Source organism: Hemiscyllium ocellatum, chromosome 50, assembly GCF_020745735.1.
Source record: "Hemiscyllium ocellatum isolate sHemOce1 chromosome 50, sHemOce1.pat.X.cur, whole genome shotgun sequence".
Taxonomy (NCBI): domain Eukaryota; kingdom Metazoa; phylum Chordata; class Chondrichthyes; order Orectolobiformes; family Hemiscylliidae; genus Hemiscyllium; species Hemiscyllium ocellatum.
Genome location: NC_083450.1, coordinates 6,621,309 through 6,638,519, shown reverse-complemented (window position 1 = coordinate 6,638,519; position 17,211 = coordinate 6,621,309). Strand labels below are relative to the sequence as shown.

The following is a 17,211-nucleotide window of genomic DNA, read 5'->3' as shown; positions in this document are numbered from 1 at the left end:
CACCTCGATCAGGTCACCTCTCTTCCTCCTTCTCTCCAGAGAGAAAAATCTGAGCTTAGTCAACCTTTCTTCATAAGGCAAGCCCTCCAGTCCAGGCAGCATTCTAGTGAACCTTCTTTGCATTCTATCCAAAGCCTCTGTATCTTTCCTATGAGAGGGCAACTGAGAACTGGACACAATATTTCAAGTGTGGTCTCACCAGGGTCTTGTAGATCTGCAGCAAAACCTCGCAGCTTTTAAAATCGATCTCTGTTAATGAAAGCCAAAACACCATATGCTTTTTTAACAACTCTATCTACTTGGGTGGCACACTACCTTTCGGAGCATCACTCCTCTATCAGGTGATAGTGGGCGACACTCCGAAAGCTAGTGTGCTTCCAATTAAACCTGTTGGACTATAACCTGGTGTTGTGTGATTTTTAACTTCGTACACCCCAGTCCAACACTGGCATCTCCAAATCATGAATACTTGGGTGACAACTTTGAGGGATCTATGTACTTGTACACCAAGGTCCCTCTGTTCCTCCACACTGCCAAGAATCCTGTCTTTAATCCTATATTCAGCATTTGAGTTCACCCTTCCGAAATGCATCACTTCTCATTTATCCAGGTTGAACTCCATCTGCCATTTCTCAGCCCAGCTCTGCATCCTGTCTATGTCACGCTGCAGCCTGCAGTAGCCCTCTATACTATCGATGACACCTCCAACCTTTGTGTCATCTGCAAATTTACTAACCCACCCCTTAACCTCCTCGTTCAAGTAATTTATAAAAACTACAAAGAGCAGAAGCCCAAGAACAGAGCCCTGCGGGACCCCACTCAACATTGAACTCAAGGCAGAATACTTCCCATCTACAACTACTCTCTGCCTTCTGTCAGCCAACCAATTCTGAATCCACATAGCCAAATCTCTCTGTATGCCATGCCTACTGACTTTATGAATGAGCCTACCTTATCAAATGCCTTGCTTAAGTCCATACACACCATATCCACTGCTCAACCTTCTTGTCACCTCCTCAAAGAACTCAATACGATTTGTGAGGCATGACCTGTCCCTCACAAAGCCATGCTGACTGCCTTTAATCACACTGTGCTTTTCCAAATAGTCATAAATCCTATCCCTCAGAATTCTTTCCAAATCCTTTCCAAATGGAGTTTGTACATTCTCCCCATGTCTGCGTGGGTTTCCTCCGGGTGCTCCGGTTTCCTCCCACAGTCCAAAGATGCGCAGGTTAGGGTGGATTGGCCGTGCGAAATTGCCCATAGCATTCAGGGATGTGCAGGTTAGGGTGGATTGGCTGTGCTAAATTGTCCCATAGTGCCCAGGGCTGTGCAAGTTAGGATGGATTGGCCATGCTAAATTGCCCATCGTGTTCAGGGATGTGCAGGTTAGGTGCATTAGTCAGGAGTAAATACAGGTTAGGGGAATGGGTCTGGGTAGGATACTCTTCGAAGTATCGGTGTGGACTTGTTGGGCCGAAGGGCCTGTTTCCACACTGTAGGGATTCCAATTCAAACTGAAACTTCTAATGTCTTAAAAACACTTGGGGGAAGTATGTTCCCCGACTGAGAAACAAAGTCAACAGTAATTATGTGTTTGACAATCGTTCAATTTGACAATTAATCTATTGGCTGCTTGCATCTCTTTGTACCTTTGCTGAAGTGTTCACCTTAAAGCCAAAACCTCAATATCGATCCTTTATCAGAAGTTAAATGTGGTTGCCAACCACATTTGTAGATTCTTAACATGTGTGAGACTGCTATCATTAACTTTGTTGTGAAGAATTAAGGGTTTCTATCCTCACTGGAGAATGAGTTTTTAGTGAAGAGTTCTATAAATCATGTAGGTAATAGCAGAAAGGGCCTTTCATTCCATCAAATTCTTGCCAGCTCTCCATCCAATCAGTTCCGTTTCGGCGCTATATCCCCAAGCCCTGCCAATACATTTCCCTCAAGCGCCCATCCAACATTCTTTTCGATCGCTGCTTCCACTCGCTTGGTTAGAATTCAATCCGAGTCATGACCATTAAAGAATGCTTCCTGGTATTCCACACCCCTTGTCTAAATCTGTGTGCCTGGTGCCATCAACTAATAGGAACCGTTTATGTCTCCCTGATCGTCAATTTGCACAAATTTCCCCACAACTTCGTCACTCGACCCGAAACGTTCACTCGGATTTCTCTCTGCCAGACCTGCTGAGCTTTTCCAGCGATTTATGTTTTTTGGCCCCCATTATTTCCATTGGGGAGAACAATTCCAGCATCTCCAACCTAACTTTGCCACTCTGATTCCTGAGCTCTGGAAACACACCAGGATCCTCTGTAATAACCCTCACAGAGTCATGACCAGAGCTTCATCAAAATTTCCGTGCTCTGTGATAACATAGCGGCTATGTTGGTTATTATTCCGGTGATCTATTGATCCCAAAAACAGTTTAGGTGCAATCAATTTGAATCCCATCAATGTCACCTTGATTAACAAGTCCACTCGTTATTATTAATACAATATTGTGTAAAAATGGAACATTCTCTGCAGAAGAGAGGGCTGAGGAGTTGCCCAGTTGAAAACATTAAACAAATCCGGGCTTCAATTAAGATGGAGCTGAAAATGTGTTGCTGGTTAAAGCGCAGCAGGTCAGGCAGCATCCAAGGAACAGGAAATTCACTCATTCAATTAAGATGGATGTTGGAACATACGTTTTGGAGACCAAAGCTAGTGGCTGTAACAAGATGGTCACCGGTTAATAAGTTGGATATCAGTTATCATCACATTGCCATTCATGGGAGCTGGCTGTGCTCAAAACCTGCTGAAGTCCTGTTTTTCAGTGGTGCCTACACCTCCTAGAAGTACTTCATTGGCTAGAAACTGCTTATCTGGGAATGTCCCAAGGTTGTGAAGTAAGTCTTTCGACATCTGCAGGTTCTACCTCCTGTGTAAAGGAGATTAAAATATAAACAGCTTCAAAACAAAAAAATGAGAACGTTGTGGGGATACGGGAGCGAGGTGTGTTTTAGATGGTTGGATCCAAGGCAGTGCACAAGGATCAGAACTCCTCACCAGCACCCTAAACAAGCCTCCTTCCTCTCTCATACCCATCCTCATCTCTACCCTAATGTCTTTCCTCACCCGCATGCTACAGAAACCTCACCTCCAATCTTACACTAACCTCTGTCCTAACCTAACCACACCTCATCCCCACCTCACCCTACACCAACCTCCTTCCTCACCTCCAACCCTACTCTTAACCTCTATGCTAACGTCACTTCCAACCTACAGAAACCTCACCTCTACCCGACACAAACCTCCTTACTCTCTCACATTTATTAGGTCAACCTTATCTTCCCTCAACTCCTACTCTACACTAACCTCTGCCCTAACCTCACCCTACACTAACCTCATTTCCACCCTACGTTAACCTCACCTTCACCATACAACTAACCTGTGCCCTAACCTCAGGTCCGCCCCATAACCAACCTCTGCCCTAACCTCATGTCTGCCCCATAACCAACCTCTGCCCCATAACCTATCTTTGCCCTAACTACACGTCTGCCCCATAACCAATCTCTGCCCTAACCTCATGTCTACCCCATAACTAACCTCTGCTCGAACCACATGTCCATCCCATAACTAACCTCCACCCTCACCTCACCCTCCACCCTACAACTAGCACCTACCCTCACCTCACCCTCCACCCTACAACTAACCTCCACCCTCACCTCACCCTCCACCCTACAACTAGCACCTACCCTCACCTCACCCTCCACCCTACAACTAACCTCCACCCTCACCTCACCCTCCACCCTACAACTAACCTCCACCCTCACCTCACCCTCTACCCTGCAACTACTCTCCAGCCTCACCTCACCCTCCACCCTACAACTAACCTCCACCCTCACCTCACCCTCCACCCTACAACTAACCTCCACCCTCACCCTCCACCCTACAACTAATCTCGAGCATCACCTCACCCTCCACCCTACAACCTCCACCCTGCAACTAACCTCCGCCCTCACCTCACCCTCCACCCTGCAACTAACCTCCACCCTCACCTCACCCTCTACCCTGCAACTACTCTCCAGCCTCACCTCACCCTCCAGCCTACAACTAACCTCCGCCCTCACCTCACCCTGCAACTAACCTCCGCCCTCCCCTCACCCTCCACCCTACAACTAACCTCTGCCCTCACCTCACCCTCCACCCTGCAACTAACCTCACCCTTTACCCTAACCTCACCTCCACCCCACAACTAACCTCTCCACTCTACAACTAACCTCTCCACTCTACAACTAACCTCTCCACTCTACAACTAACCTCTCCACTCTACAACTAACCTCCACCCTACATCTAACCTCTACCCTAACCTCAACTCCAAGGCGAAGGTGAGTACTGCAGATACTGGAGATCAGAGTCAAGAAAGGGTTTTGGCCCGAAACGTCTATTTTGCTGCTCCTTGGATGCTGCCTGACCTCCTGTGCTTTTGCAGCACCACTCCAATCTTGACATTCACCTCCAACCCAACCCTACCCCCTCCTTGACCTCAACCCTACCCCTACCTTCACTCCCCTTCTCCCCATCCCACCAACCAAAAAGGGGGTGGGGAGGAAGTTATCCACCTCCCTGGAAAAAGGGGATACCACCTTGCCTTCCAACATATTATGGGATGTCAAGAGGAGGAGGGGGAACCGGAAGTGACCTCACGCACCCGAGGAAAATAGGGGCATGGCGGCGGGGGATGGTAGAGAGAGCGGAAGTGACGTAGACGCCGTTCTCTCTCTCACACACACACACGCCCCCCCCAAAAGAAAACGAACTCTGTCCCCGTGTGTGTGTGTGTGTGGCGCGCGTGCCCGCCCCCCGGGGGGGGGAAGGAGAGAGAGCGCGCACACGAGCCTGGAAAGAGAGAGAAAAAAAAGAGACCGTTCCTGTTCCGTTTCAAGAAACTTACCACCGCCCCCCCCCCACACTCCACACAAACACCCCCCACCCCATCTCCTCCTCAAACCAGGCCGACAACAACAACAAAAAAACACCATCTTATTAACAAGGTGAGCGGGGGGGGGGATGGGTTTGAAGCTGGAATCGGTCGATTGAGGCGGCGGCGGCGCGCGTTGGGAGGGAGAGAGAGCGAAGGGGAGAACACAAAGGCGCGCGCGCGCGCGGGGGGGTTGGTGGCGGTTGACGGTTGGATTTCAAACTGGGGGGGCGTTCGGTCGGCAGCGGCGCGCGGCGGTTCGGTTCGGTGCGCGCGGGGTGGGGGATGGGAGGGGGGTGCGCTCTCTCTCTCTCGCGCTGGCGGGAGATTGCGATGATGATTGCGGCGGGGGGGGGGGGGAAGCGATCGTCCGCCATTTTAGGAGGAGGGGGGGAGGTAAAAGCAAATAGAAAACTGAGGAGGTTGTGTTTTTTTTGGGGGGGGTGAGGTAAATAAATAAATAACCCCGGCGGGGGTCACACGCCCCCCCCCTTTACAAAGCTTGAACGATTGCTGCTTCGTCCCGAAGCCACAACAACAAAATGTTTTATTTTTATATTCCCCCCCTTTTATTAATGTGACACCCCTCCCGCGGGGACTGTTTTCCTCTGACCATCTCTCTGTTTTAATATTCCCCCCCCGCATTAAACATTCCCCCCCCGCATTAAACATTCCCTCCCCCTTGCATTAAACATTCCCCCCCCTTGCATTAAACATTCCCCCCCTTGCATTAAACATTCCCTCCCCCTTGCATTAAACATTCCCCCCCCTTGCATTAAACATTCCCCCCCTTTGCATTAAACATTCCCCCCCTGCATTAAACATTCCCCCCCTTGCATTAAACATTCCCCCCCTTTGCATTAAACATTCCCCCCCTGCATTAAACATTCCCCCCCTTGCATTAAACATTCCCCCTCTCCCTTTTATTTAACTGTTCTCTCCTCTTTTTAAATATATTCCCTCCCTCTTTCCCTCTTTAAATATATTTTCTCTCCTTTCCACCTCCTTTTTTAAGTGTATTCTCCCCCTTCCCTATTTAAATATTCCCTCTCCTCCTTTCTGCTTCCCTTTCTTTAAGTGTATTCTCCCCCCTTCCCTTTTTTTACACCCCCTCGTTCCCCTTCCCTTTATTTTCTAAACCTTCTCTTCTCCATTTTTCCTTTTAAAATATTCCCTCTATCTTCCCCCTTCCCTTTTTAAATGTTCTCTCCCCTTTTCCCTTTTTAAATATTCCCTCTCTCTCTTCATTCTTCCCCTTCCTTTTTTAAATGTTCCCTCCTCTTCCCCTTCTATAAATATTCCCTCCCCCTTCTCCTTTTTATTAACTATTTCCCTCTTTCCCCCTTCCTTTTCATTTTTAAATGTTCTCTCCCTTTTCACTTTTTAAAATATTCCCCCCTCCACCTTTTCAAAAATTCTATTCCCTTTCTCATTTTTAAATATTCCATCTTTCTTCCCCTTTTTCTTGCCCCCTTTTTAAAAATATTCCCTTTTCCTAACCCCATCCCCTTTTAAGTTCTCGCCTTTTTCTTTTTTAAACTTTTCCTTCTCTCTTTTCCCCCTTTTCTTTAAGTATTCACTCCTCTTTCCCTTTTTAAAATATTCCTTCTCTCTATCCCCCATTGCTCGTTCTTTTATAAGTATTCCCTGTCTTCTCCCTTCCTGTTTTTAAAATATTCTCTCCCCCTTTACTTTCTCTTTTTTAAAATATCCCCCCGCCCCGTTGTCTTTTTCTCCTTTTAAAAACAGAGGAATGTTTTAATTTCTCTTTTTCTATTGCCCCATCTCTTTTAAATATTGCCCCTGTATTCTCTCAAAATATTCTTTTTTAAAATATTCCATCTGTTGTCTCCACTTCCCTTTCCCTTTTTTTCAATATTCCCTCTTTCGACACCCTCTTTCTCTTTTGCCCCTGCCTTTTAAAAGTATTCCTTCTCTTGTCACCCCTTCCTTTTTTTATACCCTTCTTTCTCTTTCATACTCTTCCTGTCTCCACTTTATTTAAAATACCCCCCTCTTTTTAAAAAAAAACTTTCTCATTCCCCCCCAATGTTCCCTTCCACTTTTTTCCTTTTTTAATATTCCCCCTCTCTTTCACTCTTTTAATATTCCATCCCACTTTACACCTGTCTTTTTTAAGTATTTCCCTATCTTCTTTTAATATTCCCTCCTCTTTCTTTCTGTCTTCCTCTTAGCCCGCTCTTTCCACCTTTTTAATATTGCCTCTCTTTTTTTTCCCCCTCCTCTTCCCATTTCCTCTTTATTATCCTCTCATCCCCTTTCTCTCTTGATAGTCCTTCTCTTTTTAATATTTCCTCTTTCCCTTTTGGTCTTTTCATAACATGCCCTCTCTTTTTCTTAGTATCATCCCTCTCTGTCTCTTTAAAATTCCGCCCGTCTACCCCACTTTCCCTTTTGTAATATTCATCCCTCTTCCCTTCTTTCTCTTTAAATATTCTCTCCTGTTTTCAACCATTCTTTTCCTGTCTGTCTCTCCTTTTAATATTCTCCCCTTTGCCCCTGTCTTTAACATTCCCTTCCTCTCTCTTGCCCCCATCGTGGCTGACTGCGTGCATCTGAATCTAGCATGAAGACTCCTGTGGGGGTGTTTTCTTATTATTCTCCCTCCTTTTCTCCTGCACAAAAAAAAAATTCCGGGTAAATTCTTCTTTATCTTCTCATCCTGTTCTATGCATGCAATTTTTAAAAAATCTTTCTCCTTTCCTTTCTTCTCTTCCATTCCTCTACTCCAAAAATGACCCTTTTTTCTTAGTCCTTCTCATCTCATCTCTTCCGTCTCAGGTCTTCTCTCTCCCACGTCTTCCTTTTGTGGTACAGTTTCCTCTCTTTTCATTTGCATTTTCTTTAAATGTATGCCTTCATCTCCCCTGGATTTTAACTAATTCTAAAAAAGAAAAATATCTCTCCTCCCTTTGCAAGAAAGTTTGCCTTGTTTTGGAAAAAGCTAAGTTGCTTTTCCAGTCCACATGGCATTTTTGGAACCGTGTTGGGGAGAGGATGCACTGCGCATCCCAGATTCCAGAAGTGTGCATTGATTTGCTTTAAGAGATTTTGGGGATATTTCCTGAAATAGAGGTGACAGAAACACCGAGGGGGGGGGGGGTCAGATGAACGCTCTGTGTTTTTGTCTCTTGTAAAGCATGGGGCTGGGAATGTGGCGTGAGCAGAATAGACCTTTTAAAAGAAGCTGGATGTTCTTAGTAGCCTCTGTCTACCTTCATTGGGCCTGCAGCAATTTGGGCGTGAATGGCCTCAATGGGCAACGTGCCTACAAAGGATAATGGACAAGTGGAAATGTTTTTGTCGTTTACGCTGGAAACCCTGTTGTGCCTTCCTGTTGGTTGATTTTTATCGTGGAAAATGTTAGTGCCATCATTGGGGACAGTTTCCATCCCACCATCCATCCCCCCCCGAAGCGTATTCCCCATTGGTGCCTTAATCTCATCACGTTCGGACCTCCTTGTCAGCGTAGCCGAAATGATGAGGTGGCTTGTTGCCTCATTTTGTCGAAGTTGGGGTGGTGGTTTTAATGTTATGATGTTGCAACCCAGGTGGTAGAGAGCTGGAGAATTTCCAAGATGTGAAACTTGCTTAAATGGGTTGATTGGAGGTGAGGTGGCTGAAAGATGATGTCTCAGCAATAATCTTCCAATAACTTCCACATTGTTCCAATGAGCAAATTCAGCTCTCCCTTGCCCCAGCTCTCTAATCTTGTAGATTAGATTAGATTACTTACAGTGTGGAAACAGGCCCTTCGGCCCAACAAGTCCACACCGATCCGCCGAAGCACAACCCACCCATACCCCTTACCTAACACTACGGGCGATTTAGCATGGCCAATTCACCTGACCCGCACATCTTTGGAATGTGGGAGGAAACCGGAGCACCCGGAGGAAACCCACGCAGACACGGGGAGAATGTGCAAACTCCACACAGTCAGTCACCTGAGGCGGGAATTGAACCCAGGTCTCTGGCACTGTGAGACAGCAGTGCTAACCACTGTGCCACCATGCCCTTGTAGTTATGCGATACTTGACAAAGTCCTAAATTCATGTGGTCTTCCCTGCACACGAGGCGTTAACTAACTGCCCAACCCACCCGTATGTGTGTTTTTCGAGCGCTGTTTTGATTTATTATATAACTGCGGTTTTGTTTTTCGAAATAGTGGCCTGAAAGCAAACCTGGTGTGACGATTCACTTGTGGGGAGTACTTGGTTCGTTATTCACTCTCTGTAAACCTGATTACAACTTCACAGTTTGTTAACTATTGAGCAGTTATGGTTTCCGAGAGGAGTGGGTGTTATATTGTAGGTTTTCTGTGGTAGTGTGTGTATTAGGTTGAAAAGCACACGTGTTTTGTAATATAGGGTGCTTTGAACACAAAGCTTTGTTGAAGTGTCTGATCGTCTGTGGCATTGCTTACGTCATGGAGGGGTCATGTAGTTTGTAGTTTTGAGTTTTGAGCACAATGGAAACTTTCACACTCCTCTTCCACTGCATTGCACATGTTAAGAGGGAATGTCTGTGTAGTTCGCAATCGCATGGGATTTGGACAATGTGTTATGATGAATGTTTGCTTATCTTCTGTGGCATTGCTCAGGCTAAAACAGAGGGTCTGAGGAGCAGGTGAATCAACGTTTCGAGATTTGGAGATGCTGGTGTTCGACTGGGGTGTATTAAGTTAAAAATCACACAAGTCCAGGTTATAGTCCAACAGGTTTAATTGGAAGGAGCAGTGCTCCAAAAGCTACTGCTTCCAATTAAACCTGTTGGACTATAACCTGATGTTGTGTGATATTTTTTTAAATGTTCAGGAATAAGCCCTTCATCGGGCCAATCCTGATGAAGGACTTATGCATGAGACTTTGATTCTCCTACTCTTTGAATGCTGCCTGACCTGCTGTGCTTCTCCAGCGCCACACTCAACTCTGATCTCCAGCATCTGCAGTCCTCGCTTTCTCCTAAAACAGAGAGGACACAGTTTATGATAACAGCAGTCTTGGACACACTGTGTAAGTACAGAAAGCATGTAGATCTTCCGTGGCATTGCTCATGTCATGACGAAAGGACTTGCTTTGTAATCCCTGAAGAAGGGCTCATGCCCGAAACGTTGATTCTCCTGCTCCTTGGATACTGCCTGACCTGCTGCGCTTTTCCAGCAACACATTTTCAGCTCATGCTTTGTAATAACTGGGTTTTTGGCCAGAATCTGATATTAATGAAGTTTGTTGACCTGCCGTGGCATTGCTCATTAAGATGAACAATGCCGTATTGAGTGTAATGCTAAGTTCTAAATGTTTGCCGACCCTCTGCGGCATTGCCCATGTTAAGTTGGCGAGGGCACCTTTTCTCGAGTGGTAATTTTTTTCCATCATGCCTAAATAAGAATCCTTTATTGTCAGAGTTAATAAATCTTCCAAGCTATTGATGACAGACATTTGAAGGCAGTTTATTTCTGAGTATAGTTTCCATAACGCTCTGCATTGGTTAATAAGCTGTAGGAAATTTGCATGAAAATGTTTGGGCTTAGAATCCAGTGTGAAAACTGGAAATAATAAGTGACAGAGAGGAGAGGAAGTAGTTTGAAATGCACTTGGGGCAGACAAAATCTATTGTTTTCCTTTTGCGGGGCGAAAGTGCGTTGCTTTGAAATTATTTCTCATAAAGGTAGATTTCTCTGATCTTGATTTGTGGTCATTCTAAATTGTGGCTGGGTTTTGATTTTGAACTTTGCCATGCAAAACATAGCACCATCAATGTGAAACTTCTAACTGTTCAGTGAATACGACTCTTGAGTCACAAGCGAGGAGAGAGTTGCAGTGAGAAGTCAGCTCGAGGTTAATTCGTCAAGAATACAAGGTCCATAAAAGCACCTGAACTTTCTTATTCCAAAAAAAGACAGATACAATTTTTACGTCTTAATTAAATTTACAAGCTGCTACTGTTTTCCCCCGTTTAACTTGCGATGCTTCCTCCATCCATTGCACACGGTCTGTCTTCCCAAGTCACGATGATCAACGCTACAGGAGGTTGAGAACTGGGAAAGACGTCCATGCTGCAAAAGACAGCTCAGAATGTCAGATCCAGCTGAAATATTTTTAAAAATAAGCAGTCACTGTCCACCAGTGGTAACTTGTGCAATCAGTTGTTCTCATGTCATAATTTGCAGAACTGGAGGCAACAAATGATAGAGATGTCAGTGAAAGCCACCCTTCACCTGTCTTTATAATAATAAATCAGTGTCGTCATAGACAGGAAAGAGGGAATCTCTGTATGGTTAATCTTGTGTCACCTTCAGGGTGAGGTAAGGCACATCGAAAATAGACGCAGGAGGAGGCCGTTCAGCCCTTCGAGCCTGCACCACCATTCAATACGATCGTGCAATTTCAATATTCCACTCCTGCGTTCTCTCCATACCCCTTGATCGCAAGGGCTACATCCAGCTCCCTCTCGAATGAACTGGCCCCAAAAGTCTCTTGTGGTGGAGGAATTCCACAGGTTCACAACTCCTGAGTGAGGAAATTCTTCCTTATTGCAGTCCTGAATGGCTTGTCCCATACTGTTAGATTGCGACCCCCCCCCCCCCCGGTTCTAACATGCATGATATGTCCTGCAGCTGCTGGAGGTCAGGGTTTGTGCTTCTGTTTTTGAGGTTGCAAGACAAGACAGTGAGTCAATTCACAGTGAAGTTGGCATTCATCAAGGCTTTGATTGTGAAAACAAACATTTGGAGCTTGTCGATATTGTGGCTCTAGTCTGCTTTCCTTGTGGTCAGGTTTATTTAAAATTGTTGTTAACACTTTTTGATAAACTCCACATTCCAGCTGGAAGTTTGGATTATGCCAAACTGAAATTATGGCATTGTTGGTCGTTTTTGCAATGTTCATTTAAGTGTTTTGCCTGGATCTGTTCAGAAGCATAGTGATTTGCAGGCTATCAAGGTGACACACATAGTGAAATTTGAGAATTTATTGAATGGGATCTGAGGTGTACAGGTGATATTCTTGCTTTTGAATGCTGTGGTTTGTGGTCTTTCCTTAAAGGTTGTAACTGGACTTCCTCAGTGTTGCTACAGGGGTACAAGCAACCCAAGGAATCGTAACAATCTGTTAAAACATAAGATTATTGTACCAGTCCCTCTGGTCGCAGAAGCCTGGGATGAGCTGCCAGGCATCAGGTACTCCTTTCCTAGATTGTGAGAAGATTTGTAGCTCGGGTGCTCATTGTTGCATGGCATGGCACTCATCCACAGATTCAATCAATTAGCACATCGACCTGGACCCAATATATCGACCACTGCAGCGGACAGCTGGAACTGACAACCGGAAGCGGCAGATACAAACCACTACAAATGCCGGAGGAAAGATCACAGAAGCGCTTCACAAGAGGCTGCCAAGCACTGGGGATGTTACCTAGACAGGGGACGAAACGTCTGCAACACAAATTCCCAGCTTGGCGAACAGAACCACAACAACTCCTTTCCTAGGGCTCGGCAGAAGGAAATTGAATTTTTCTAGCATCTTTCATGATTATCGGACATGTCAAAGTACTTTATTTCAAAAGTTCTTTCATTGCTGTTTAATGTGGCAGCTGACTTGCTAAGCCTGCACAAGCAGCAAGATGTTCATGAGTGGAGAATCTTGGGTTTGCATAGGTGATCGTTGGTTGAGGAATAAATGCTAGGACATCTGAGCTACCTTCAAAAGGATCTCACAGTAATATTTTAAAGTCCTCTGGAGCAGATTGGTGAAGAATTTGTTTTATGGCTCCTCAGGAAACCTGCATTCTTCAGTACTTGCTCCGGAACATGAGTGCTTGAGCCCTGGCGTGGGATTTGAACCTTGTCCCCTTGGGACCTGACACCTATGTGCTATCCAGTGTTGACAGTATCAGTGTCAGTCTGCTGTGGTTACCCTGGGCGCTTGATTATCCATTGGCATCATCTAATGTGGTGCTCTGGCGCTGGGCAATGCCAAGTGTTCTCAAACATGTTGTGGTTTTCCCTTGGGCCAGGCAATCAATGAGTAGGTTTGAGGACCGGTTAAAAGACCGTGCCAACAACATGAGAGCCTGGCTGATCTTTGCTGATTTTTGAGAGGAAATTGTGAACGTCGGGGTGGAATTTCAGACTTTAAAAATTGGGAGTTTTACAGGACAGGAAAACATTTTGAGAGAATTTAAATGGAAGCAAACTCCTCTGCATGCTGCCCATCCCAACAGCGTTTCACCACCAAGAGCCCACTTGTTCCAGCCATTTTTAAGGTGGGCTCGCAGAAGCCCATCATCTCCTTGCGTCGTGCTGGCTCAGCCGTGTACCTGGGAGCTTGGGGTGGCAGGTTGGATTTATCAATGCTATCAGACTGGCATTGAAGTAGAGCCTGGTTCTAGTGGCAGCCCAGTGCTGTATGGGAACTGTCTCCTGCATTACATAGTCTGGCGTACGTGGCCATCCAGCATTCTATATTCAACTCATTCCCGAGATCCAAGACTCGACACTATATCTCTGCATTTGTATACTGGTCTCGGTTCTGTCTAGGTATCGGGCTAATACTGTACAAAGGTCTGGATGTTTACCCAGGGAACCGTGTAATTAGATGGTCACTCATCCTCACCCAATATCCGAGGGAAACTTTGACTCAGTGAGTGAGAAGGTAACGTGCACGGTCCCTGTGCCAGACAATGGTGACATATTAAATGATTCCAAATCATGGAAAACTAGAAACAACCACGGAGATCCAACGAGAGGTTAATGTACGGAGATAATTTAGAAATTAGTCAGGATGGAAAATAATGAAAGATGCTAAAAGTATGTGCTGGCCTTGATATCCAGAGGAATGGACAACACCTGAGTGGAAGTCATGTTTCAGCTGCACAAAGTGAGGTCGCACTTTGAGTTGGAGTCACTCTTGAGCTGTTCTGGGCCCCACGGCTCACCAAGGATGCTGTGAATTTTTGAGGGAGTGTGATGGGGATTCACCAGAGTGGTCCTGGGACTGCAAGGACTTGTAAGAGGAGAGTTGATGCATGCAAGATGGGGTTAAGAAATTGGAATTAAGAAAGTCGTTTGACCAAAGCTTTCAAGCTATCGAGACAGGTAGTTTAAATTGTTTGAGGGGAGAGGGGAATGCATGTGTCGAGTCTTAAACTAGAGGCAGACCTTTCCAGTTTGGATTGATAATTATTAGATGAACTAGGAGGTCATTGTATTGCTGAGCAGACTTGATGGGCTGAATGGCCGCCTACTTTTCCTACTCATTAAGGTCTTGCACACAGTGGTTGGGGGCAAACTTTGATAGTTGTAATTTCTGCTAATGGCCGTTGATGCTCACATGTTAATATGAAATCTTTAAAGGTTTGGTGAATAAAAAAAATCTAGTAAAGGGATTGAGGGGTAGGGGGGAAAGCGAGCAGGTCAGATGAGTTTCACTCAGCTGATTTCTGCATGGAGGTGTCGTTTTCTAATGAGAAAACGTTGAACCTGTATCCATTGACGTTTGGAAGAATGAAACTTTATTTTAAAAACTAAGATCCTGAGGGGGACCCTGATGTGGTGGAACCTGATGTGCTTTCCTCATGATGGGGGGGATTCTGGAACTGGGGACCCAGTTTCATGAGGAGGTGAAACAGAATTTCTTAGACTTGGAGGTCTGTAGAATTCCATCTCCCAGAGAGTGGCGGAGGTTTGGTCATTGAGTATATTCAAGGCTAAGATACATGATCAGATTTTTTGATTTTTCTATTTGGGTTTTCAGAGCATTAGAAAGTAGGGTTGAAGCAACAATTAAATCGTATTGCCTGACACAGTATGTTCAAGGGGCCAAATGGCCTACTCTTGTTGCTCGCTCTAATGATCTTATGCACAAAGTTTCTGATTCTGTATCGTACAAGGGAATGACGTGGACTTTATCCTGGTCAGCTACCTGCATGGACACAGTCAAAGCATGGGATCACAGCTTATTCTGTATCCTGAGAGCTTGAGGGGGGAGGTATTTAAAATGCCTCGTGCGTTTTGAGAAGATTTGTAGCTCAGGTTGAGGTTCTGGCTGTAGGTTAGCTCGCTGAGCTGAAAGGTTCATTTCCAGACGTTTCGTCACCATACTAGTGACATCTTCAGTGGGCCTCCAGGCGAAGCACTACTGATAATTCCTGCTTTCTATTTATATGTTTGGGTTTCTTTGGTTTGGTGATTGTCATTTCCTGTGGTGATGTCACTTCCTGTTCTTTTTTCAGGGAGTGGTAGATGGGGTCTAACTCTGTTTTTGTTGATAGAGGACAAGCCAAACAAAGACACACACGCATGAGAATTCCTAGAAGATGGCATTCCAACCGGAACTCTATCACAAACATGTCAAATTACATCCCATCTACCACCTCCTGAGAAAAAGAACAGGGAGAGACTTCACCACAGGAAATGACATCACCAACCCAAAGAAACCCAAACATATAAATAGAAAGCAGGACTTATCAGCAGTGCTTCGCCTGAGGCCCACTGAAGATGTTACCTCATAGGGTGACAAAATGTCTGGAAATGAACCTTCTAGCTCAGCAAGTAAACTTATATCCTGTAAGGTTTGTTTACTGATGTTTTGTCACCCGACTAGGTAATGTCTTCAGGTGAGCCTCCAAGTGAAGTACTGGTGGTGTAGCCCACTTTCTGTTTATATGGTTTGAGTTTCCTTGGGTTGGTGAGGTCATTTGGTGAAGTCACTTCCTATTCTTTATCTCTGGGGGTGGTAGATGGGATCTAACTTGATGTGCTTGTTGATAGAGTTCCTATTAGAATGCCATGCTTCTAGGAATTCTTGTGCGTGTCTTCCTAGAGAATTCCCAGAAGCATGTAATTCCAACTGGAACTGTATCAACAAACACATTGACTTGGATCCCATTTACCACCCCATCTGAGGAAAAAAAATGACACCACCATAGGAAATGATGTCACTGCAAGAAATGACATCACCAACCCAAGGAAACTCAAACATTTGAACAGAAAGTGGGCTACACCACCGGTGCTTCATTTGGTGGCTCACTGAAGATGTTACCCAGTATGGTGACAAAATGTCTGAAAGCAAACCTACATCCATTTAAAATGTCTTTTAATTCATTCGGAAAGGGTCCTCCAGTGAAGACTGAGTTTAAACCTGGTTCAGTCTGTTCCCCTTCTGAAAGGATAGCTTTAACTCTTGACCATTTCATAGAATTCCTACAGTGTGGAAACAGGCCATTTGACCCAACAAAGTCCACACTGACCCTCCGAAGAGTAACCCATTCCCCAACCTTATTACTCGACATTTACCGCGACTAATACACCCAACTTACACATCCCTGAACACTGTGGGCAATTTAGCATGGCCAATTCAGCCTAACCCGCACATCGTTGGATTGCGGGAGGAAGCCGGAGCACCCGGAGAAAACCCACATAGTCCCGAGGGGTAGAATATGCAAACTCCACACAGGCAGTCACTGGAGAGTGGATTCGAACCTGGATCCCTGGCGCTGTGAGGCAGCAGTAAGCCACTGTGTCGCCCATAGAAACAGCACCTGAACAGGGACTTGAACCCAAGACCCTCCGATGTGCCACCGACAGAGCTCTGAAGGTTCGCAGGCTCTGTTTTTGGATAGTTAAGATTGAAAGTATATTTAGCTTGGGGCCACAGTGATCCTTAAAATGTAGAAAAGTTGATTTCAATTGACAGCTGCTTTACTGAATTAGCTTAGCTGCCCAGTCCTAAATGCCTGAATGTTTTTCTTTGTTTTTTTTTACAAAGTTGTTTGTAAACTGATCGTAACCTCAAGTCTGTGTTCCTGCCTACCTCCATAACCTTTTCACCCTCCTGCTTGGCCAGAATCTATCCACTTCTGCCTGAAAAATGTAATTATGCAAATGGCATTGTGCAAGTCTTTATTTGTTCACGAGATGTGGGTTTTGCTGGCTGGGGTCTGTGTTTATTGCCCCATGCCTTATTGCCCTTGAGCTGAGTGGTTTGCTAGGACCTTTCAGAGGGCAGCTGAGCAGCGATTGCATTGTTCTGATTCTGAATTACATGCAGGTCAGATGATAAGGACGGCAGAGTTCCTTCCCTCAAGGACATACATGAACCAGGTAGGTATTTACGACAAACGACAGCGGTTAGATGGTCATCCTTTGACTGGATTATCGGACAAAGGATTAAAAAGATCAGGTGCTGGAAGCAGATGAAGAGCGGGTTGGGAGGAGAGGC

General features: G+C 45.4%; 1 protein-coding gene across 6 annotated transcripts in view; it reads left to right on the top strand.

The window, feature by feature from the left end:
* The first annotated feature begins 4,802 nt into the window (after nucleotides 1–4,802).
* The window catches only part of pogzb (pogo transposable element derived with ZNF domain b), a 63,967-nt gene continuing 51,558 nt past the window's right edge, over nucleotides 4,803–17,211 (top strand). For 5 of the 6 annotated variants that reach the window (XM_060820713.1, XM_060820712.1, XM_060820711.1 and 2 more), the window contains exon 1: nucleotides 4,803–5,045. The gene's annotated coding sequence lies outside the window, so the exon portion shown is untranslated. Of the gene's footprint in view, nucleotides 5,046–14,053; nucleotides 14,088–17,211 lie in introns of those variants that run through there. The other variant, XM_060820709.1, reaches the window with a different exon arrangement.